Source organism: Paralichthys olivaceus, chromosome 17 (genome assembly GCF_024713975.1).
Source record: "Paralichthys olivaceus isolate ysfri-2021 chromosome 17, ASM2471397v2, whole genome shotgun sequence".
Taxonomy (NCBI): Eukaryota; Metazoa; Chordata; class Actinopteri; order Pleuronectiformes; family Paralichthyidae; genus Paralichthys; species Paralichthys olivaceus.
The window spans coordinates 19,031,133-19,055,605 of NC_091109.1; the positions used below are offsets into that span (position 1 = coordinate 19,031,133).

Below are 24,473 nucleotides of genomic sequence, written 5' to 3' on the forward strand. Positions count from 1 at the left end.
CTCTGTAATGACACCATGGTAAACAATAGATAAGATAAGTGGAGAACAATATAATGTAGAATACAGTAAAAAAAAAAAAAAACAATGAGGAAGGAAGTCTGAGATATGTTCATATCAAAATAAAGTGTATATTGAAATCAAGTGAAACGTTAAATTCATATGATGATGAACATAAACACAAATCGCATGTGACTCAAGCTATGAGACAATAGAGCATGAAGATAAGAGCTGAAACTTAAAGAGGCGGTGACTCTGAGTCCAGACAGATCTGGGTTGACACTGTCTGAGCCTCATGTTTTCACAGTGCAGTCAGATCCAGAGGAGCCAGAGGAGCCAGAGGAGCGCAGCGGTGCAGCGGTGACTCCTGGCCGGCTGGAACAACACCTCGCTCGACCGCAGCTGGAGCCCGAATCCCGCAGCGTGCGCGGTTATTCTCTCGCCCCTCTGGTGCGGTTCGTCTGCCAGAGGGAGGCTGAGCCAGCGGCCGTCGGCGGAGGGAGGGTTCCACCGTGTTTTCTCTGGAGCGGAGGCAGAAAACAGAGCAGCCACGCCGCCCACTCCTCCGGGGCGCAGCGCGCGTCGACGATTTCGCAATCGCCGCTGCCCCGTTTCAAATGCGCGGAGGAGCGGCGCGGAGCAGACACCCGCACAAACCCCGCAGACGCGCACCCTGAGCCCCGCAGACTGGAACTAACAACAAGGTGAGAAACGCCGTCTCCTCCCCATCCTGCCTTTAAAAACAGAAAATCACCATTTATTACACGGAGTGTGGTGGAGCAGCGAGGAAACAGCAAAGTTGTTTTTCTGCAGGAGGCTTTGTTTTGTCGTGCAGGAGGAGAAGCATCAGTGCTGTTCCGCTTTGTCTGCTCACTTTGGCTCGTGCATTGTGTTCGGTCACTGGTGCACGACCGAGATCCGGGATTGTGGCTTCAATTCTGGTGCAAAGAAATAATTTCAAACCATTTTTATTTTAAGGAACGGGACATATTGTATTTATGGTTTTAACCTTTGAGCCCCTGAAGCTTCCCTGCTTTCTGATCTACATTGTTGTGTCACATCCTTTGTGTTGATTGTCACCCATTGTTGCACTGATTGATTTAGATACAAGAAAAAACAGTAAAATCAACTTTCATCATTATAATCAGTGTTTTTTTTTTTTTTGTGGTTTAATGTCTTTATCTATTTTTCTTAAGCACCTCTGGAGTGGGAGGTGATGAAATGAAATGGAAGTGCCTCGTTTCCTTTCCCCACAGTTTGAAGAAGCAGAATTAGAAATTGATCAGAGAGCTCCAGCTGTGCCTCAGGCCGTGCACGTTCCCCCTGCTTGGGTTTTGTGACATGCTTTCAAAAAATGGGTCAAATGAGGGAGGATTGTTCAGCGACAGACTGGAGATCGGTGAATGGAACCCTGAATCTAAATTTAAAGTTCGGGTGAATGCTGCTTGCCTCATTTCCCATTGCATTTGTATTTTCTTCTTCTTTCTGTAATCCTCTCGCTGACTTACTGCAGCTGGACTCACTCCAACGTTCAGGATGTGTCAAGTCTGACTTAATTCTCTGCAAACTTTAATGGCCTGCAGGATTACTGTGCCGGAACCAGAGTTTGTGTCAGTGTGATTTCTTGTTCTGCGTGTTCAGCTTCCTCCCTGTCTGTAAAACCATTTTCTGCAGGTTTCTTTATGTGCCCTGCACCGATCATGATGTACACGGTCGTGGTTCCCAAAGTAAAGTTGACGAAGCAGCTTATTTTTCGCCACAGCCGTCACGAGAGATGACAATAAACGAGAGAAAACACTGCAGCTTCTGATCTCCTCACGTGATCCTTGACGTGATCGTGACAGTATCAGTTGCAGCAGGTCAATTTACTGCAGCACAGGAAACATTCATCGTCAATATCCTTTGTCTGCTTCAGCCACCTCAGGGCGGTTGCACGAGCCTGTTGGTGCACTCTGGGGGGTGAGGGGCTGAAAAGTCCTGAGATTGTCCGAGTCCGGAACATTTGCGGAACATTCAGGCGAGGGGTGGAGCCTGTAGAGCAGCAGGAGGCGGGACAAATATTCTCAGAAGGGGCTTTGACTCTTTCAGGAAAATGTCAGTGTCAGGTTATCAGGGGAGTTATCTCTTGTGTATTCTGTGGGTTTGAGTCTTGTAATCTGCTTTAAATGGAAATAAATCACAGTCTAAACTAAATGAATTCACATCAAGCCGCTTGTTATCTACCATCATGTGACAATGTTGGTGTTTTTTTCAGTTTTGTGCTCATGGAAAAAAAACACATTTTCTTGTTCCAGCCTCAGAAATGTGAGGTATTTATTGCTCTCCCTGGTTTCACATCGTCGTTAACTAAATACCTCAGAGGGGTTTGTTGTGTTGTTTGGACAAAACATGGAATTTGAAGACGTCACCATGAGCTCTGGGACCATGTGATCGTGGCCTGATTAACCAGCGACGAGGCTCTGAGGCACAGTTTCTCTCTACACGGCAGCGTGCACAGTTTGTCTGCGCAGGGACGCCAGCCGACTCCAGATTTGATCTAACATGAACTCATCTTGGTCTGTGCAACAAAACGAGGTCTTTAAAACTGAACCTCGAGACTAAAGGTAATAAAACACCACCCACTTAAACAAGAGCACTCCACCAAATGCACACATCCAGATCAGTTTGCTCCCGGGCCTGTCCGACCACTTGTGTAATGTTTCTGTGGGGGGGGGGGGGGGGGAAGCATAGTGTGTTAAAATGAACCCTGCTGATGATATTATCTTGGAAACTCATTGAATTTTTGTAGAAAAGCAGAAAGACGTGGACAGACATGCAGAGTCTAATGGACAATTTGAATTTGAATTGATTAGATGATGAACAGAAACATAATCAATAGCTGTTGGGGGAAGTGATTAATGGCATCAAGTGTAAGTAGTGGAACGACGCTGAATATTCATAAATCATCCTTTTATAAATATTATTTGGGTTTTGGACTTTCGGTGAAAGAAAACAAGAAGATGTCCTGTTGCCTCGTTTTTTTTTTACCCCCCTCCCCCGTCCAATTAAGCAATTAACAGGAAGAGAAATCTAGCAAATTAATCAGTAATGAAAACTGTTGGTTGCAGCTGTGGTGGCATCGTGTTCAGGTTTTGACTTCAATAAAAACTGGGTGAAACGTCATGATTGACAGCTGAGACTGACTCTGGATTGGTCGAGCACATCCATCAGCAGGACCTCGATAACGTAGCTCCACCTCCACTGCACGGTATCTGATATTTTCCATCTTTATTCACAGTCAATAGGTTTGATAGGTTTGGTTTTTGGACAATAATTAAGTGATCAGTTGCAGCCTTGGAGGTTTTGGAGGTGGGTTCCCACCGCTGCATCTCCCAAAGTGTGCGGTGTTGTCAATATCTGAGCGGGGATCAGTGCTGGTGACTCACGAGGAGACGATGTAGTAGCAAGTACAAACAGCTCGGCATGGAACAGGAACAACAGGATGTCAGAGTGAGCGCAGGAGGACAAACAGTTCACATGGTTCCGTCAGACTCGGCGTTAAACCTCCATCACGGAGATAAATGAAACTACAGTTTACATTCTGTGGTATCAGGGAGATGATTTATAAAGCGTTCCTCCAAACAACAGTCACAGGAATTCACAAGTTGATTATTTATTGGACGGAGCTGTGGCGACCTGTCACCCTGCCAGGTTCCAGAGTTTGGCAGCGAGGGGCGGGCAGTCAAAACAAACTGATTGCACGCAGCACTCTAAGTGAAACGTGATAGATTTAAATGGGCTATTAGTGTGTTTATACAGCTCCAGATCAGAATCAGCGTCTTAAACATAAAACCTTTGCTCCTAATGCTGTTTGGACGTTTTCAGTACAAACAGGATCAAACTCACCTGCACAAACGCAGTGAACAGAAAAGCGTGGAGCTAAACCTCTCACAGGGTTTTGGAGATTTCAGAGCTGCTGCGGCTTTTCACAAAAACATTGCATTCTTTGTTTTCAGCGAAATTCCAAACAGAGGAGCAAAGTTCTGGAGCTGCAGGGAAGTCGCTCTTAATGCATCGGTACAGTTTTTGATTTGCTCGTATCGTAAAGAACAACATAACAACATCTCTGACTTGGTTTTAAAGACGAACAACTTTCCTGCACTTGCCCAAATGCATGCTGGGATGTCATCAAACTCCCCTCTGAAGCTCAGCAGGAGTGAGAGGAGTTACATTAAAAAAAAAACTTGGTGGACAAGGTGGACTTTTGGTTCTCTGATTGTTTCTTATGGTTCTGGCCTCGTTGTTTCAGTCACATCCTGGACGACGGGACAGCTCCCCAAAAAGTGAAGCCAAATATCCTTCATCGCCCCCTGGTGGCCTCCTCCATGTTTGCAGATGGGACACGGCCCAAATTAAGACATGAAATAAATTCTACTGATCACACCGATGTTTGTTCATGTTTCTGATATTTTGTCGTCACGTCTGGATAGTGGGAGGAAGTGGAATCGCGGCGTCCATCTTTTCTTACAGTCCACGATTCCAAAACCGATGAGGTGACATTTCAGATCACACCGTGCTCCTCTCTTTGTTGCAACACTTCATACAAGGTTGTAAAGATGTCAGAACCTCTGTGCACCAACACACAGACATAAAGAATTGGTTTTCCCGACGTGCACGGATCCCTGACCTCAACCCTCCATGAATCCTCTGGGATGAAGTGAAACGCCGTCTGTGAGCCAGACCTCATCACTCATCATCAGTGCCGGACCTCACTGAGGCTCATGTGGCTGAATGGGAGCAAATCCCTACAGACAGAGTCCAGACTGTGAAAGAGAGAGTGAACCTTGAAGGGTGGAGGATGTTAGAGCAGCAGATTAATGACCATTGTCTCGGAATCACAGGTTACGTCTTAATTTTCCCCACTTTTGATTTTTTTTTTTTTGTCCTAGGTGGCAAACTGTCTCTGTACATGAAAGCTGCTGTTCATTTAAATTCACTCTGATGTTCTGGAGGCGACGTGGCCTCTGCTCTGCTCACGAACAGTAGCTGAATCAATTAGACTTTAAATTAAAAGCACATCATTCGAAGGAACAGCATCGTGTGGAGAAGCAGCTGATTATACAGAACCTCCAGGATTCAGTCTCTGGGGGAATCTGTCGACTCGTATCACCTCCAGTTACCAATATTTACTTGGTTTTATCAAACAGCAGCGTGACACCTTGTGTAAGCAGGTAGAGGAGATGAAGGTAAACAAAGGCTTTGAGTTTGCGGAGGGAAGGAGCTTCAGGACGTGTTCTCAGACGAGCGTCTGAATCAAGCTCCGTGTGTTTGCTCCGTTGTTTTCATGGTTCAGTTTGATCCAGAGCCAGAACACCTCGTCTGCTCTGAGGAACCTTTCACACCTGATGTCTGAGACTGAACTGAAAAGTCTGAAGGTCCGAACCAAACAAGGAAAACGAGGCCTGTATCCGACTCCTGCCAACGCAAACCGTCTGGATTAGTTTAAATAAAACAGAGTTGAGACGAGGAGTAATCTTTTAAAACACTTTTAAATATCAAGATGCAGTCGTTTAGTTTACGGGGATCGGTGAAGACTGGATTTTGTGGAGCATGCGCCTCAAAATTGTGACAGAGCGTCGTGACTGTGAGCGGCTCTTGCATCCTCTGGTGGAGTCAGTGCGCCAGTTAAATAAATACGACAAGCTGTTCATTAACTAGATCAATGATTTCACGTGAGCCTCAAATTGAATATGTCGAGCCGCTGCTGAGGTCGGCTGATGGAGGATTCACCGCCCGCGGGCATTAGACGAACTTCTCCATCAGCAGATATGTTTCGCCCTCCCCTCGTTGTTTCTGTAACCTCTGCGGAGACTTTGACTCTGGCCCTTTCCCCTCCCCCATACATCATTTCCCACTTTATTCTCTCCACATTTTCCAAAACTGCACCTCGGCTGTCTCCTCCATTAATTTCTCCTCCTCCCAGGACGGCGGCAGGTCCGCGTCCACCTTTCCCTCTGCTTCATTTGCATCTCGGCTCCACTCGGCTGCCCAAGTGTTTTCTGGGAGTCAGGTGGCTAATTGGTTCCCATCTGTTGGGAGAAAGCAGCCGTCAGTGTCAGGAGTTTTACCATATTGATTTAGTTTGGAGTTCAAAGTCGCATCCTATTGATAAGCAACTATTTATTTATGCTTTTTAAATTATAATATGTGGCTTTATTAGCGGGTTGTTATTTAATGATCGGAATAAAAGGGACACTTGGATTCATCAGGGACCGTGTGACCTCTGGAACATCTGGACAATCAGGTACCACTGCTGATGTGTGCACACAAGTCAAAACGATGTAGAGAGGACAACACAGGGCATTTTTGACATTTTCATTTCCTGTTCTGTTGTTTAAATACAGAATCTGCTGCATCAGTGTCCTCTGTCTAAATCTGATGAGACAGATTCTATGAAAACCTTTTTACAGAAGTTACAGAAAAAGAAATGCAGGAAATATGTCCACTCATGTTTAACTAACCCTGATGCATCTGAATTATTTTTGCAACTTTGAACTTCAGTGTGCCCTCGTTCTTGTGGCCATTCTGATCTCTGTTTTTTATTTCACCACACCGATAAGTTTCAGCAGAGGAGGAAGTGGCCAGGTCTCTGAACTCAAAACAGGAAGTGACAGGAAACACTGAAGCGCTTCTTCGAAGCGGCCTTGAAAGGGGAACGTTGTTACCTGATGTAAACACAACAAATAGTTTCACTCTGACCAGTTGCAGCCTGGGAAATTTTTGGCGCTCATCCACACGGCACCTTTGCTGCAACATTCAACTTTCAGTATCAAGAAGAAGAAAATAATCTGCATTTTAACAGTAAAACAGAAACGCACATCTTTTCTGCCTGGTGTATTACGTAAAAGTAACGTTTTCTTATAAATGCAGAAACACATCTGCAGGATTTATGTCTGCATCTACATAATTCTCCTATTATGATCCATCACGTTATCAGTGCATGTTCAGCTCTTACACGCTGCCTGTGGTTGTTCAAACCTCATGATGTGCTCTTCACCGCGGCCTTCACCTCTCCTCCATCTCCTCGCTGCTCTGCATCGGTGAGATTTTATTCACAATGTTTGCCACACAATCCCCCGCTGAGAGAGAGCGGCTGGTGATGAATCAATTTCAGGCTCTTTTTTGAGAGCTTCCTGACAATTGATGGGGTGCCAGCGTTGACCTTCTGTAATGAGGTAAGGTCTCCGTATCTGCCAGTGGGGGTGGGGAGGAGAGGCTGAATGGGCACACGGAGATTCAGCGCTGCAGTGCTTGGCTAAATTTAATTTGCCATAAAAGAGGCCAAAAAAAAAAGAAGAGGGAGAGATGAGAAGCGGATGAGGTTTAAAGTGGCAATTGAGGGAAGATGACAGAAGTGGAGTTGGACCTCTGAGGTTATCCCACAAATTGAGACGCCTCCAAAGAACTGCACACATCGGTAGACGTCTCATTTAATGCAGTTATCAGCGTGTTTTTAGTTCCCGGATATCAAGGATTCGATTGTCGGCTGCAGACTGTGCATCCTGCAGCCTGACACTCCATTTGTTTCTGTGCTCTATCTGAAATGAGTTGCGTGCATATACATTCAGGCATATTGATAAACCCGCTGACTTCATCCATCTGTAATGACGGTTTGTTTCTTTGGTGGTGGGATCCATGAAACCCGTTCTCCTGCCTGGAGATTCCTGAAAAGGATCCAATTTGAATCAATCATGGCCCCCGCCAGCGTTTCGTTGTTTTGTGGGCGTCTCCTCGGATGATAGATGCCGCTGTTTCCGTTTGCAGGACGGATTGTAAACGCCGAAGAACGGTGAAGGCTAATGCATCCTCCGTTGTCAGAGGGAAACCATTTACCTTGCTTTCACAATCCATTAAGTCCACGAGAGGAGGAAAAGTGGGGGATGCTGAGGGGAGTTCGCTCCGTACAGAATATATGCTGATGATACTGGACTTTAAATATTTTTATGTACATTCACTTTGCTTCGAAATCCAAACTTATATCATATATATATGATATATTTATATATCAAAAACACATCTATTCAACGATTTTAATCAACTGAAGAACTTTATCGCCCAAAGCTTTGCTGTCAGGCGCAACAGTGAGACCAGACTGACATTGTCTGCGTAGATCAGGTCCTCTGAAGGACGCAGCCGCCGAATTGAGACACAGACACGAGGCTCTGTCAGCTCCGTGGTAAATAAATACCTCAGTGTGTGTGTTTTCATGAAACATGTTGAGTCTCCGCTCGTCTGGTGTCAGACATACGCCACCGGCTGTTCTGTCCCTGGGGGCGGAGACTGTAAGAGCGGGGTCAGTCAGGCCGACAGGTTCAGGTGGGTTCAAAATATCTAGTTTGACCTTCTGGCAAAAATATTTGGAGATGAAACCTGGAAAGTATTTTTGGAGCCAAAAATCTATATTGTCTCTCACTGGCTCATTGAAGTGTCTTGTTGAAAAGAACATTTTCAGTCATTTAGACAGTAATTGCTCATGTGATGAGTTACTTCCATCTCCGGAGGCGGCCGACAGAATTACTGCATAAAGAACATAAACCCCCCCCCCCCCAATTTATTTAAATGACATCAATTCGAAAATCAACACGTTCCAGAGAATCTCTCACACAAGAGCCTGACAGATACCTGAACGATTTCGTTATCGAAACCTTACGACAAAGAAATTAGTCTTTTATTTATTGGATGTGTATTTATTAGTTTCTGTCTCTTGAATAGAAAGCCTTTATAATCCCTTGTACGATAAAGTTTTCTATTCTATTCTACGTCACCTGAATTAGTTTCAACTCAACCTTTGTGACATTTAGCCACGAGAACTCATCTGTGTTCCCTCCACGTGATTCTGCCTTGATTCAGTTCAAGCCGAACATCTGTTCTGGTAGAAATTCGGCCTAATGTACGAATCACGTTGCACAAACACAAACCCGCTGTTTGTTTCTTAATGAAAACTTGGGCTTGTTTGCTCAACAGTATGTGTAATAATGCATGAAGTTATAATCGTCGCAGTAAAATCAGCAAACAGCTGCTGCTGTGTGCCGACGCTGGGATCACAGTGGACGTCTGAGATTCATTCTGCCTCAGAGCACAAAAGACTGATATCAAACCTGGAGCTAAACTGTGACTGTGATCTTGAATGTTTTCCTCCAAACAGGCTCAAGTAAAGTGATCGCATGTGATTCAAATAATCTTTTCAAAAAGAATAAAAACAGTTACCTCCGTGTTAACTTTGCACAGATGTCGACTTCACTAAATACTTTTCATTCATTCCTGTGCGATTGTGTGATTTCTTCGTATTCGGGCCTGATTTTCCTTTTAAACATAACGGTCATCTTATGCAAACTGGATTTACTGACTCTCACATTTCATCTCCACACTTGCTTCTTGCAGCAACAAGCTTTTCGAAACTATTTTCTGTCTGAACGTGGCTCAGGTGCGGTGGAACGTGTGGAATTTTCTGGGCATTGGACGTGTGACGTGTTCAATGTCAGCAGAGTGCGCACCTCCAACACTTAATTTCAAACAAGCCTTAAAGCTGAGGTCACAGGACGTTCACTCAGCCCTACACTGGCTGCAGCTGCAGATTTCTATCCTTCTTATGAAACCACATTTAAATCTGCTCGATTCAGATTTTTATGTGGATCTACACCAAATTTCACGGATGCTAGACGTTTAGTGGTTTTTGCGAAATCCTGCAAACAAACAAACATAAGCTCCTCGGAGAAGGTAATGAAGTGACTTCATCGATCAGGACAATGGTGCGTTCCAAAATGATTTACTGTGTGGTATTCGTGAAACATCCAGACAACACGAATCACGTAGACCCTACGCATGTGATCACGACGCCGCAGACCTGCGGTCTGTCTATAAACCTTGTTTCTGTCCATAAACCCTCACGTGCACTTTGATTTTACGAGCGAGCAAAGACCAAAGGAGCCGTTAACTTGGTGCTGATAATTGTTGTTATTAAAATCAGAAGTGGGCGTGGTGCATGAGTCGTCAAATGGTCCAGATATGATTTATGAGCTGAATTGTTTATGGTCGATTTACGACGGTGTGGGGGGGGGGGGGGGTCGTAAACACAGGGATTAACACGACGCTGGCCGAGCGCTGACTGGAGGAGCTGTTGATCAGATGCCAATGGGACGGGCGGCTGACGGATGATGGATGTGTGATATTACAGATGGATGAGTCTGCGGAACGTCACTGAGCTGTGAAGGTCCACTGTGCACCCCCCCCTCCCCCCCCTCCACCACACAGTGACTGATGAGTGGACTGAGCTGCACGAGACGCCGGGAGTCGTTTACAACGCCGCACCTCAGCACCTGACCCCCCCCCTGACCTTTTAACAATGGACTCTGAACTCACACTCCGCTCGCCTCCGGTGGAACTCATGTCCGCCGGGTGCTAACACATCACGACAAATTAAAACCGTCCGTTCTTTTAACAGCCGTTCCATGATTACGCTGCTCGCTCGGCGCCGCCTGCTCGCTCGGTGTAGTTACCGTCAAATAGACACCTGACCCACTTTTCTCTTATTCCAACATCTGGGGCGTCCGCCTCGTCGGCTCGCTCAGTCCTTCTCTGTTTGTTACTTGACACAAACAATCATGAGAGCATCTTGAGAAAAGGCGGACGAGCGAAGATAACTTAGCCGAGTCACGAGACTCACTGAAGGAAACGTACATTTATTTATTTTTTACCAGTTCAGTGTTTCTTCTTAACGTGTGTGTGTTTTAATGTTGTTTCATTGTGTTGTATTAATACTATGACACTGTCCCTTCGTATTGTTTGTGTGCTGGATGTCTCGTGCAGAGACCCAAGTGAAGCTAGGAAACTTTGTGCTCATCCTACCTGGTTAATGGTCAAAATGACACAGAATTTGTGTTATAATTTTCCACATGTGGTTTATATAACTGCTGTTTCAGAATCTGTGAAGAAATCTTCACAACCTTCGGACACAAGTTCACAACCTTTCAAAAATAAAAGCTCAGTTCAATACATAAAGCAATGCAGCAACAAAACAAACGTTGAGCTTTTACTTTGTAGTAAAGCTGTCACACAGAAAGTGATGCTATGGATGTTTTCAATGAGATTTTTCCAATGTAGGAGAACAAACAGTGAATTCAGTCCACAGACGTCCTGATAAGGTTTATTAATATTGAACGTATCACGCGTCCAAATTGCACCAAAGTCCAACGTCCTCATTAACACACAGGACAAGTGTGAAGCTGATCCACAGACATACAGCTGGAAGAGATTAAAAAAAGCTGGATCTGTTTTCTGTGTCCTGTTTTTGCCGACCAGGTGAGCAGATATCTCCCAGACTCTGTCCACGTGTACAAGCCACAGGCGTCTAATTTGACTTTCAGATTTGACTCCCAGAGTAAATTTGAAAGCTTAATTCACCTCATAAAATCGCGCGGTGCTGTTCTGGTGGAGCGAGGCGCAGTGGGTGCATATCTGTTTTTTATTTTGTCCTGTCTCAGGTACAGGCGGCCGGGAGGAGAGTTGTTAATTTGCTTGTTATCCCTCGAGGGGAAGGTCTTTGTTGAAATCTATTTTCTTTCCCACGGTGACCTCCCCACGTGAACCTGGCGGAGCTTGTGAAGGGACGTTCTGTGGAGGAGGCTGCATGCTGTGTTGTGTCTGGAGGGAAGAGGAGCCACAACACGCACGGGCTGAGATTGTCTTTTTTTTAATTCTTTCTCCCTCCTCCGGTGTTTTTGTGCGGGGGACACGAGGACACGGCTCCTCGATGGATCACTGGCAATGAGCTCCGATGAGGAGGCAGAGCTACAGAGAAGCTGAGAGGAAGGGCAGATGAAAAAGAAGACAGCATGAGGCTGGAGGGCAGATGAGCAGCAGGGGGGTGTGTTTGATTTCTTTACCACGCTAGAACCACTTCATGATTTCCACCTCTCCCTCCCCGGCCCACGCCTGATTAGCTGAAGTATGTGTTTTAAGTAGCTAAAGAGTCGACGCCCTCCAGATGGAGTGAACACGACTGCTGAGACTCGGTGGAACACTTCATCTTCTGAACCTGCAGGATATCAAGCCAATGAACTCAACTGTAAATTGCTAATAAGCCGTTTTCAGATAAACTCCAGAGAATCTGCAGAGGAGCTGTTTGCACACGTCCAAGTGAGTAGCTGCGGACATTGTCCCAGAGTTCAGAGTAAAACAAAACATAACAAGTTCCTAATAAAACAACTTTAAATCTGAATATTTTATTCCACCCGGTGGCCGGAGGCATTATGGTTTCGGGTTGTTCATCCTCATTCTTGTGAACACGATATGTCAAGAACTCTCCGAGGGAATTTCCTCACATTTGGCACAAATGTTAACTGAGACTCGCAGAAGAACTGATTAGATTTGGGAGGTCAAAGGTCGAAGTCGTGGTGGCCTCACGAAACATTTTTTTATCCTCTGGAACATGACGTCTCAAGTCTTTAGGGGAATTTCGGAATAATTTGTCCAGTGTTCGCTTGGACTCAAAGATGAACTGATTCAATTTCAGTGGTGGAGGAGATCACAGGTTTGATGCCGGTGTGATTTCTGAGAAAACCCCACCGCTCTTCTCTCATATTACATTTAATATATTTTGATTTATTCTCGCCCGACGTGACAGCTGATTGTTTGCGCCAGATGGAAAACGTGATACTTTCCCTCTCCGTCCTTTATCCTCCGTCCACCTCTTCACATATCGAATCAGCTCCGTAATAAAGTCTTATACTCTGTCTTTAGATTCTCCACCGCTCACTGGACGCCAGGTTTATATTCTCAGCAGCCGCTCCACAGATCAACGTTGGACATGGGAGCGATAAATCATTTTCATTTATTTTACTTTCAACCAATCAGAACAGAGTCCTGAGACTGGATTTTAAAATTAGCTGTCACATGTGTGATATTGTTTGACACTGATACAGTCAGTCACAGAAAAATGCAGGTTTTTTTCTTATAATGCAGTTCACATTTTGAAAATGTTTTTCCGTAACATAAAGAGGGAAAGTGTCACACATGCTCCTCAGAAGATAACTTAGCCGAGCATTAAAAAAAAAATCTGTTCTCATATCGCTGTGGCCACCGGGGAGTCTGCCGCAGCTTCATATTTACCTCATCCAGCACAAATCTGCCACCGGTCGTCTAATGTGTCGTTACTGCCGCCGGGGAAACGCTTCACTGACTCCACCCCTCCCCCGCCACACCGCCATCCTCTTTCTTCTTTGTGCTCTACCTGTTTTTGAGTCTGACTCCGCTCACCGACAGAATGACTAACCGCTGCTCAGCCTCCTGCTGCACCAGCGTCTGCGTCGCCCTGCACCTTGCCAGCGGCGAGGTTGACGGTCACATGTGGCGCAGCGGGAACTGACCCCTTCTTGACCCCGCACACGTAAACAAAGACACACAATCCGACAGGGTTCGGTTGTTGTTGTTGTCATAGTAGGAAAGGTTTCACGATTTTCGAATTGCTTTTGTATTTGACTTTATCTGTAAGAGGAATTTTATAGATACAGATATAGTTTCAAGTTCTAACATCTCGAGAGCACCTGGAGGGGATTCTTTCAAACGTGGGACAAACGTTCACTTGGACTCGGCGAAGGTCACTGTGGCCTTTACGTCACACGTCTTTGGTTTGGGAACACCTGTCGGGATTTTTCAATCAAACAAGTTGGGCAGCTTGGGCGTCAGTGACGGAGCAGCGGTTCCTCACAGCAGGGACAGATCATTGACCTGAGCTTCGTCTTTGTCGTCAGGAATCGAGGACTCAAAAGGTTTAATGAGCGGATTTTAAGAAGAAGACAAACCCAGTCGCAGCTCCTCTGTGCTGTTTGAAAGGAGGAAGATGCTCCTTCACGGCTGCTTTGATACTGAATCAGCGGAGACGTGTCAAACATCTCAGTCGCTCCTCCTCTTTGTGCTCCACACCCATGTTTGTCTTAACGGGACGATTGTTTTCCTCTTTGTGAGCGTGTTTTCCGCACACTTTGACTTAATTGGATTGTAAATTGATCCTACTTTAGAGCCAAAACCCTGAAAGCCTGAGTTTTGGTGGCATGCAAACAGTTTAATCTGAATTGTAAATGTTATTAAAAGCCTCCCCTGCCTCGCCTGTAGGACAGTGTGTACCTGGTAATGAGAAAAAAGCCCCAAAGGCCTATTGCATTCATTATACAGCAGCATGGTAAAACCCGGTAATTAATTGCCTTGGTGCCTGGATGTTGCTGTAATTGAATTGAATTTGTTACTGAAGATAAACAATATGACCAAGGTGTCGTCTGAGCGGCTCGTCTGTTCAAACAGGTGAGCAGCAGGATGTTCGTGGAAGCTTCAGGGTTTTACTGAAGCACGTGTTGGATTATCACATATCAGAATACGTTCGGTCGCCTGAACGTGACTTTTGAATATTTTCACACTGGAAGAAATTGTAGAATTGTCACTTTTTCAAAAATAATAGCTTAAATCATGTTTCTTTAAAATGTCAGAAAATAGTGAAGTCTTGTACGATCCCATAAACTAAAGTATAAAAACAAAAATGCAGCAAATTCAGTTGGATTTTTGTTTTTTAAATGTCTGTGTTTTACATTTGTCGTTATATAAGACACCTGACCAATTTAAATATACAGAGATGTCCCTGACACATTCACAAACATTTTGCTTTAAAGAATTAACAATATAGAAAATAATGCATTTATATTCATATGATAAATGATCTTAAAGCATTTAACATTATCAGGTTATGACATTAAACAATAGTTAATTATAGTTAATCAAGAACAACAGAGAATTTCACTCAGATGAGAAAGAAATTCACATTTGATTTAATGGAACTGGAGATTTTGTTTTTGCATTTTTGCTTCAAACATGATTTAAAACGAAAACTTGATGACGAATCCGTTTCAGCTCAAAATTCTTCCATCTGAAAGTTCTGCCTCATGAGAAATAACTTCAATGGAAACCCACATTTCTTCAGAGTTTTCATTTCATTGCGTCTGCGTCGGCTCCGGTGGCAGGAATGTAAATCCCATGCAGCTGAAACCTCCTCAGTTATTGTGCTTCACTATTCTGAGTGCAGCACCTCGGCCTCTCATCTCGCCTCCTCTGCTCTCACAGCCGAGGCTCCGAGGAGCCGCAGACTCCCTCACAATGCAGATGACAGGATAAAGAGAGAAGGAGACGGAGTGGCGGAGAACCAATGAGGGAAGGGAGCAAAAATAATGGAGGGAGTGATAGAGCGAGAAAGGAAAAGGCCAGGGAGGGAGGATAAGCCACGTCTCCCTTGTCTTGACATTTCTCTCTGTCTTTCCTGGGGATGAATACCCTGATATAAATGTTCCAAACTGGTGATGGAGTGGGACAGGAGGAGGAGGAGGAGGAGGAGGAGGAGGAGGAGGAGGAGGAGGAGGGCAGTGAGGTTTGTTTGATGTGCATTAGTTATAACGTGCAGCAGAGGCGGTCTATAATTTGGTTTCACGTTGATGTAATTAAAGGGTTCGGGCCTCAGCAGGTTTCTCCGGGCTAATTTGTTTAGGAAGCGCTGATTCCCGCCGGCAGCCGGTGACGACAGCGACGCGGTGACTCGGCCACTGTTGCTGGTGGTCATGGCAACAGAAGGCCCCTCAGGTGTCCATATTGATATCTCTGTCGAGCTAGCTGCTGGCTCGCTGGGCCGGATTTACATTTAGCACCAGGTTGTGTTTATCCAGGCTGTGGAGGAGACGTTCACCTGCAGCTGCAGAGTTCCACACCAGGTGTGAATATAATATGAATGTCTCCTTTTCTCACTACAGAGAAAACCTCATGTACACATTTGTATTGGAAGGAAAGACTCTGGTTGATTTTCCATCCAGACACCGGTTTATAAATTGGATGCTAATGCTAAGAAATATAATGTGGCCACGAAAAACAAATTTACTTTTCAAAGCCGCAGCCGAGATTTCTGTGAAAATGCCGCCAGCGTAAATCACAAATCGATGCTGCATCAGTGTCTCATTCGTCCACACTAACTCAGGCAGCGTGGACGCCGTCCAAACTAAATCCTGGCGTGCGTTCGCAGCAAGTCCTCGCTCACAGGAAAAAAAGGACGAATCGGAATCAGAGATCTGTGAGTGTCCAGAGAAACTGGACTGTGTGTTGGACGTGCCGTGTTTGGCTTCTCCTCGATGTTACATGGCAGGACCTTCTTGATCTCAGAAGTTACCTCTCGCTGGAGTCCGTAGCTGCCAGTTTGTGAAGTTCAGGTTCAAAGCGATGACAGGATGATAACACCTTTTTAAAGTTTGAGCTCCATTTTATTTAAAGGTTTGGGATCCTAATTACGCACTCTCCCACTTCTCCGCAGGGCAATTTCTATTTCAAACCCATTACTTCTCCTATAATTCAACCACTTTGCAGCATTAAGTCTGACAGCTCTGCAGCAGCGTTTGGTGTTCCCTGCGAGATGTTTGATAAAAACCAAAAAGTGTTATCTGCATCCAGAGGCCCGACCTCGGTGGGTCAGGGACTTATCCTGCCAGACCGCCGATGATAATCTGCCCACTCCTCGGGTGTCCTGAGTGGAAGCACCACCTGCCGCCACATCAAGCAAACCAGCGTCCCGCCTCCCTCCTGTTCGCTTTCTTGGAAAACAAAGAGTGAAACTTTTTTATATTTCGTGAGGTTTCGTAATCACAGAATCTCATCGACAGCTTTTTTCTTTCTTCTCTTGATCTCGGAAAAGAAATCGAGAACATCTGGCTGCATGCGCACTTCCTGTTTCTGAAATCCCAAAAGAGGGATTTCGTGAGATCGGATGTACGGACGTCCACACTTGACCCCAGAGTGAGTCTTTGAATCTCCCGTGGCTCAGGCTCAGGCTTTTCATGTGTAATTATGCTCATTAGATCCGACAAATCCCAAACCAGGCTGCAGAAGGAAAAAAACGTCTCCATCCTTCACTAATTGAGACAGATTTGTAGATTTGTCCCGTTGGTTTGTCCAGATTTAGATTCTAGGGTCTGTTTGGACACGTTCCCCCACAGGAAGTGGTGATAGCGAGGCAGGGCTCCGTGCGTCACACGAGCTAGAACTGATTTCCTCGTGTTGGTTTGAAGTTGAGCTGAGCTGAAGAAACTAATAAGACACATATAATAACAACTTGAAATTGTTCTGGACATTTTTAGAATCTAAACATTCAAACGATTACCGTTGTACGTTATCTGCGTTGCTGTAGTTTTTTCCTTTTTTTTCTGATAATCCCACGTTAATAAAATTCAATTTTTCCTCCCGCTGTGATCAGATGTGGCCGCACGATAAAAGTCACTTTGTAGCGGAGTTCAGACGCGGCGAGTAAAGGGCTTTTCGAGGCGACTGATAAGACAGAGATAAAGGTTGTGCCTGCGAGGATGTTCACGCGTGTGCCTCTGTACTATTCCGTGTATGTGACTCCGTGTTCAAGCTGCTGTGATTATCAGCTCTGCAGATATATGAGCATCATCCCCTCTTTGAAGGCTTGATTTGCATATGTTGTTTCCCTCCTCAGAGGTTCCTTCATCCTCTGGTCTCCTCTTAAAATCTCGACGTACGTCTCCCTCTGCGGCGTCTCATCTCAACTCGAGCTGCTCAGAGTCCTCAGGCGCCACGGTCTTGTGTTGTCAGCCTGTCTGTTTGTCCTGTTGATTGAAACGTGCCCGCGGTCGGACTCTGCTGCCTGACTGACGACACACGATGCCGGGCGGCTGATTTATGACCTCTGTGGCGCTCCGACTCTCCTCACCTCCCCTGATGTGAAAGTCCTCTCCCAGAGTTCCGTCTGTGTTTCCTTCACGTTGTCCCTGTAAACCTGGATGTTTGTGTTTCTACCCTCAGTCGCTGGAGGCCGTTTGGTTCTCACTTGCTGAGTTTGCATTGTGCTCTTCATTGACTGCGCTCGTCGCCTCCCATTGACTGTGTCTTTGTGCGTTTGCTCGCTCCTTTACAACGATCTCATCGCATGACACCGGCAATCGATTAACTCCGCGGGCGTCGTCAGAGCTCGTTATCCCGTCAATTATCTCGCCAACCGCTCCAGTCATTAACATTTAGGTTGAGTGCTAAACGTTCCGCCAGGTGCTACTGTCGCTCGTCTCGTCTCGTCTCTGTTGTCGCTTCATATTTATATCCGCAGACGTGTTTAAGCAAAACTTAACCATCAACATCTGCATCAAACTTCAAACTGTCACATCCAGGAACAGGTGAGGACCCAAAGACCGACGACAGATGAGGACGCATCAAAGAAACTTTTCAACAAAAGTTTAATTATTCATTAAAAAGAATTCAACACTATGAACTTCAGGAAAACCAAAAACGGACAAACTGACACAGACAAAGGGAAACAGAGACTTTGATAAAAAAAAAAAAATCTCTGCTCGTACTTTGTTGCTTTGTTTGTGGTATTTTCTGTAACTAAGCAACCAGCTGCAGAGAAGACAATCTGCTTCCTGTGTACACCACATGCTCAGTGTACATGAAGACACGTGAGGACGGTACCATCAACATGAACCTGCTGCGCAGGGACGTGGACAGTGCGTCTCATTGTGTGTGCGCTCAGGTCGAGGCGCTACGTGTTGCTGACCACGCCGATAACACCTCGGTGTCGGCTGCAGCTCTCGGCTCCGCAGGATTTCTGTGAAGCTCGTGAGGCATCGTCGTCTCTGAAAGGCAGCGTTGTGAGGCCCCGACCGATTTCATTAGAGCTGTCGGGCAGCTTTGCTTGAACACAGGTAGCCTTTCACATGTTTGGCCTCGGGAGACGCTGCTGAAGGTCACGCCTGTGCGTCCGCAGTGTATGTACAGTGTTTGTGTTGTATGTTTGACATTTGTGTGTGGTTTTTTTTTTAGCTCTCTCTGCTGCAGGGCTCTTGTATAAGAGAGGAGAGATGTGTCGGGGAGGGAGGTGTGTGTGTGTGTGCAGGTTGAAGGGCATCACTCAGCTCATGCAGATAAGGAGAACAGTCAGAACAGCCTCCACGTCTGCTTTGGTCACTGTAAATTGAATATTATTGGGTTTTGGTCTGTTAATCCACCACATGTGTATCAGAATATAATCAACAGATAATGAAAACAATGCAGCCTCTGTTCGTTCTGCCCGTGAGGGGCGTTGCGGGATGAAAGCCTCAGATGACCTCCGCCGGCTCGAGGATCAGCACTGAGCTTCCCTGACAACCTCGGGATAATGAACAACAGCCGACACACGACGACAGACACAATCCATCTTTAATCTGGACTGTAGAGTCCGTTTCCAAAGCCGAGGTTCATTCTCAATCCATATCCTCCCCAACGGGGTCCATTATCTCAAGTGAGTGCTGATAGGATTCTGTTTCTTCTTCGTCTCTAAATGAGCGGCTTCAGAGCTGCACTCTGATGAATCACTGGCCTCTGTAATGTGCTGTGATATTTGCCTGTGTGTAAGATGTGCAGGCCTGCGGTGTGAGGGCCTCATGCCGCTCACCGGCATCACAGCGCTCCGCTCAGCTGTCAGACGCACCAACATCCCTTTAAAGCCGAGAATCAAAGCGTGTTTATTTCATTTGGCAGAATCTGGGGACGTTTCCTTCGGGAACACTGCGAGAGAAACTATTAAAGCTCCTCAAAGTGGGAATTAGCTGATTTCATTTTTGAATGCAAAGCTGACTCATGGTCTCCATCCATCACTGAGGACTGGGATCTTATTTTAAAACCTCCCCGGTGGTTTTACATATTTACATTTACTTTTGAATATGGTCACGATATACGACCTGGACCGAGCCAGGAGACGGATGATCAGGTCACAATCTGTCCTCAGAGCGTCTCTCCCGTCGAGGACAACTGTCTAAGACAGAGATAAAGAAATCCCTGTTTAAGATTCAGATGAACCAGGACGGTGGCGGTACACAGGCTGAAGTCGCTGCTGAAGAAATGTAAATTAGCTCAGGGCTGGCGGACGGCATCTACAGTATCAGTGTGCGGTCCGTCCTGATGGATTTGTCAGGAGGACCTGACCCGTGACTCCGGAGCTACATGCCAATCAGGGTATCGACCCGTTTGTGTTTTCACCGGCCGGAGGTGTCCGCTCTGACATCAGTCAGGGTGAAATATTCCTCTCCTTGGCCGAGCGTCAGATGTGTCCTCAGCCTCGGTGGAGTCTGAGAGTGATGGGAGGAGGAGGAGGAGGAGGAGGAAGAGGAGGAGGAGGAGGAGGAGGAAAAGGCATCACAGCCATTTCTCAAACTCAGAGGTGTAGTAGCAGGTGGGCCGGCAGCTGGAAACCTCGCTCCTCGTCTCCGCAGGTTAAAGCAAACACAGAACTTAGCGCTCCTTGCGTCACCTCGGTTCACAGCCTTTTTAAAAGTGAGTCCTTCGGGAAAACACCTTTAATTGCGTCTTTATAATGTGCATTAAAAGTCCCTTCAATGTCTTTTACTGCACAGCATCCAGCGCGTCCTCCTTCCAGGGACGCTGCAGCTGTCACTGAATGATTTTTGCCGACTTCAGCTGCTGTTTGCTCGCTTCTCTTTGTTGTCCAGATTTCAATGTTGTACTTTAAATAGAGGGATTAAAGATTCCTAATTGGTTCACACTCGGAGGATGCAGGATTATGATGAAGACGGATTTCTTGCTTGAAAGTTGGAATTATTAGAAAAAAGTAAAAAAACGGAAGCTGGGTCCGTGTATTACCCTGAAACGTGCGTGTGCCGTTGTTCGCTGCTTAAAAGAAGGGTAAGAAAAATCAATGACGATGGATTGTGACTTTGGAAATTCACAATCAATGCACAGATGGAGTCCATCAATGTGTCCTGGTTATTCGCTGATCAATACTCGACCCACTGTGTTGCCTTATCTTATTTATTCTAACCAGGTTAATTAATCCATCTGAATTTAAAGCACGTCCTCCCGTCTCCTGCTGTTGAAAGCTTTGTTCTGACAGATTTTTATTTTGGTCACTTGGGGGAAGTGGAAACACATCATCACGCTTTAAGTGATTTTCCTGCATTTGTCTGCAAACAGCTGCTTATTTACACGTCGAACATTAACACTCGTGTGTTGTGTTTATTTGTAACACAGTCAAAGTCTTTCACAAAGGCAGAGAAACGCATTTCAATTACACTCAAATAAAGAGAATAAAACGGAACGTAAGTTAACTGAACGTAGAAAACACGACACTAATGGATGTTCCTCTTCTTCAGGCACAGACGAGCAGCTTCTCTTCACCTCCAGCCGCTGCAACAAGCAACAGCATCCCGGACCCGTCTATCGCCTGGTCTATCACCTCCATCACACTGTGGTAAGAGAAGAAGAACGCTGTCGTCAGACTGACGCAGCAGCTCAGACACGTCGCTGTGCCGTAAAATCACCCATAAAGTTTTTACTGTCCTCGCAGGCAGCCAGTTTTGTTTTTGTGTGAGTGTGGTCGCTATAATTATACTCACGAACTAAAAAGGACCTGCTGGTATCCTTACGATTAATCTCTCCGGAGGTCCACTCCAAATGAGGCAGGTGTGAAAGTACTAATATACTTTAAAGACGTGGGGTTGGATCGGCTCACAGATTTGCGTAGGACCGGGTTGTTTTTTTTTTTGCAGGTAAATTTCTCTGACAAATTCTCAAAGTCAGAAAGTGGAGCAACATCTAATCCAATTATTAAACTCTGAGAAATCCACAGGCTGAGATTGAGCCGGCGTTTGCAGACAGTGGCCACATGAATCATCTTTGTGTTGGTGATGAAGACGCTGACATCCCCTCAGTGAGGCGGATCTCAGATGGAAAACTAAGCAGGGTAATTATTTGCTCTGTGCTGATTCCCGTGTCCCCTTCACTGTCTGTTTGCACAGCGTGGATTACTGAACGCCCGGGACACCGCGGGTTGGTGTGGCTGCGTCACCACATTCCCAAGGACCTTATTTAAAATGTGATTATTGTTTGGTTGTGAAACTGATTTCTTTTCCATCCTCCCATCGCCTGGCAACGGCACACATCACGGTGCTCGAGCCTCCTCGTGTCCCTCCGCGTTATTCAGAATTACATTCCCCTGGTTTAATTGGCATTTGAAATCTTGATTGCTTTAAGTTGGAAGTAGCTGTTATGGATTAGGTCTCAACACGATCAGAGCTAATGGGCAGAGCGTCAGTTCTAGAGGGAAATAATCCAGCGTTTAATACAGGAGGGAAGTTAATGCATGAAGGTTAAACTATTTAATAATATCATGAGCCTGTTATTAAAGGGTCAGGGATATTTTACAGTGTGTAATGTCACAGTGCTGTGTTTTTATTAATGTGGAGACAAAAAGTTCAGACGGTTCACGCTGATTAAAGACGCTCACTGAAACTGTAGAACATTTATTTCTTTAATCGTTTGTTTCTTGGTTTTGTAAAAATTCTTAAAATTCATCATATGGAAAAACTGTGATACTCCAAGCAGAGGATCTGCCTCCCTCAGAGCTTTGCCAGGATTCATTTACAGAAACGCTGATTATTCTTAAATATTTGTTGATGCAGTTTTCTGCAGCACAAGCAGGAATCAAACCAGTTTCAAGTATTTGCTCTTCAGGTTTGGTGTTGTTCCTTCGGTCAGAGCAGAATCTTTGGTCCCTGCTGTGATTTCCTGGCGTCGCAGCGGTGAGCGGTGGTGGGAGTTCACTGCGGCGTGACCCCGCCCACAGCAGCGACTCGCTGTGTAAGACGCAGCAGGAAAACAAACACACAAACCGTGGGTGTGTCCGACCCAGAGACGCTTCAGTAAAAACACAGTGAACAAACAGCTGCTCCAGAAAAACAGGCTTAAAGAGCCTTTGGCTGCCTCAGGCCTCAGGAGGGAGAGTCTGAGTGAAGCTGCTGGACTTTGACATGTTGTCTCATGTTTGCACATTTTCAGGTTTAATATTTTTTATGATTCAGGCGTCAGATTCGATCTCTTCCTCTGGGTGAGTTCGTGGCGTCTGCTCTGTTTGGAACATGTCTGTTTGTTCGTGTCTGTCAGTGGCTGGCCGTCAAATCATGTGTATTTAATTAATACATCATTAAACTGCTTGTTAGTTCAAATGGGCAAAAAAATAATCTGAAAAAGCAGATTTAGTTTCCCGAGGACGGACGTGTCACCTCACAGTTCTGTCCCCAAACACGTGTAGATGTGAAGAGTCGCTCCTGAATTTAAAGTTGAAGTCAAAGTAAGTTGGCATAGGATGTTTAAAGACACCAAAGTCGACAGTACATCAGAAAAATATTCCCTCAGGGAGGCTTATCCCCGGTCCCCTCAGGCTCGCTGCTGACTCTCTACGTCTGACAACTTAGTTTTCCTCCTGAACACACAGATCTGAGCGTCTGTGTGTGTGCGTGTGTGTGTGTGTGTGTGTGTCTGTGCCTCATTTGTTTGGCTCCGCCTGTGATTAACGTGTCACAGCACCGGTCACGACGTTGAGGTGTCGGCGGTGACAAGGTGAAACAGTTTGAGGGGCGAGCCGGTGGTACCAGAACCTCAGAGCGAGGTTTTGACAAAAGCAGCAGCGATTTGACGACTTGCGTCTCCTAGCAACATGCTCCGTCCCCCCCCCCGGGCTGCGCTTCCAACTGACTGATAGACTCTTGAAAGCGTTAGCTCACAGCGTCGCCCAAAGTCCGAGCGCAGGTTGAACAGCAGACGTTGCGTGCGATGAATGTGTAATCATGCAGTTTGAAGTGCTTTTCTTTTTTATATTTCTTTTTCCCTAAACGTTGAACCTGCTGAGCTTCTTAGAAACTCAAGCTGGAAATGCTAACACACAACGTGCACACCCACACACACACACCCACACACACACACACACTCCTGCTGTGCTGCTTGCTGATGTGTGAATGATCGCACACTCAGCTGCAGGAACAGGGGCTGAGGTGCGTTCGCCGCCCGCTGCGTGTTCTCGTGCTGGTTAGATGCACAGTGGCTGAAGTCTCGGGGGAACACTTCTCCAGGAACGACTCTTATTTACCACGAGAGGCAAAAAACAAGACGAACAGGTCGATTCTTCAGATCGCACAAACTTCAAACTCTCGTTTTCTTTTCTGGAGCCGTCTCCTCTGGAGGAACGACGCCCCGAGGCTCATCCTTAGCAGTTTAATTTATCACCCTCTCTGTGGTGAGCTGTAATTTAATAAGTGAATCAAAGGGTTTCATTCCACAGCGAGACATACTCCATTTGAAGAAATGAGACCTGCTCTTACAAAGTGATTTCCGGCCCGAGAGGGAAAAGCCCCTCACGACCCATAGTTACAGTCAGGAGTCATTTCTGAAGACCCCTCGCTCAGGAAGGGTTTTTTTTTAAAGGAGCCATCTTTGTTTCTGACAACCTGAATGAATTCATTTCCACAAACAGGGACGGCATCATCGTCCCAAGGTTAACAGTTGTTAAATAATCCTCATTTGCATAGTTTCCTGAAGCTGCGTCGTCTCAGATTAGCGTAATTAAAAGTGTCAGTGCTGTT

At 45.8% G+C, this 24,473-nt stretch overlaps 1 protein-coding gene across 2 annotated transcripts in view; it reads left to right on the top strand.

Annotated features, from left to right (window-relative positions):
• The first annotated feature begins 250 nt into the window (after positions 1-250).
• The window catches only part of rnf152 (ring finger protein 152), a 34,602-nt gene continuing 10,379 nt past the window's right edge, over positions 251-24,473 (top strand). Inside the window, exons 1-2 of one of the 2 annotated variants that reach the window (XM_069512453.1) lie at positions 251-701; positions 21,210-21,307. The gene's annotated coding sequence lies outside the window, so the exon portion shown is untranslated. The remainder of the gene's footprint in view (positions 702-21,209; positions 21,308-24,473) is intronic. The other variant, XM_069512454.1, reaches the window with a different exon arrangement.